Source organism: Nannospalax galili, unplaced genomic scaffold (genome assembly GCF_000622305.1).
Source record: "Nannospalax galili isolate Female #2095 unplaced genomic scaffold, S.galili_v1.0 scaffold645, whole genome shotgun sequence".
NCBI classification, from domain to species: domain Eukaryota; kingdom Metazoa; phylum Chordata; class Mammalia; order Rodentia; family Spalacidae; genus Nannospalax; species Nannospalax galili.
Genome location: NW_008353556.1, coordinates 140,950 through 141,840, shown reverse-complemented (window position 1 = coordinate 141,840; position 891 = coordinate 140,950). Strand labels below are relative to the sequence as shown.

General features: G+C 42.0%; 1 non-coding gene across 1 annotated transcript; it reads right to left on the bottom strand.

Annotated features, from left to right (window-relative positions):
- Positions 1–58: 58 nt before the first annotated feature.
- LOC115067292 lies at positions 59–166 on the bottom strand. Its single transcript, XR_003846709.1, has one exon. It is a non-coding gene; the product is annotated as a U6 spliceosomal RNA (small nuclear RNA).
- Between the last annotated feature and the right edge of the window lie 725 nt (positions 167–891).

The window sequence follows — 891 nt, the reverse complement described above, 5'->3', positions numbered from 1 at the left end:
ATAAACTCTATAAGACATAAAATTAAATGAGGTTTTAACGTTTAAAAAAGATCTCCACAAAAATATGGAACGCTTCACGAATTTGTGTGTCATCCTTGCGCAGGGGCCATGCTAATCTTCTCTGTATCGTTCCAGTTTTTAGTATATGTGCTGCTGAAGCAAGCACATTTTTTAAAATATTTTTTTATGTGTATGCATGTATTGCCTGCATGTAGGTAAGTGCACCCGTGTCATGCAATGCCTGCGGAAGACAGAAGAGGCTGTCAGATCCCCTGGAACTGGAGTTAAGGACAGTTGTTAGCTGCCATGTCAGTGTAAGGATTCAAACCTGGGTCTTCTGGAAGAACAACCAGTGTTCTTAACCACTGAGCCATCTCTCCAGCCCCAGCCTGCTTTCTTATACAACACAGAACTGCCGTTTTGTGTGGCTGTTGGGAAAACACAGGCTCTATATTTGAGTGTGGGCTTTCCAGCGCAGCTGTAAATTGGGGAGGGGGGTGCCCGCTCTTCTGTAAATAACCCCTCACCCTATGCTCTGTTAGCAAGCCCAATAAACTTATTATGATTAAAAACAAAAAAAAGAACAGAGCTAATGGAAACCTTCATTATTCTACCAAAGCTGATGCCATGTTGGCAAATAATGCCCAATCCTAGAAGTGGAACATGCATCTGGTACTGTAGACCAGACCAACTGCCTGTGGCAGGGGAGAATATGGTGGGAAGCCACTACAATTGTTTTGTTAGATTGATATGATGCACCTGCGAAAGTACAATCCAAGCATTTGTGTTTCTGCTCATATGTTGTTATTATAGCAGCCACTGTTTAGATGTTCTTACTTCTTTCTGTTTCTGTTTTTATAGTAGATGGAATCCCACTGAAATGGGCCAACA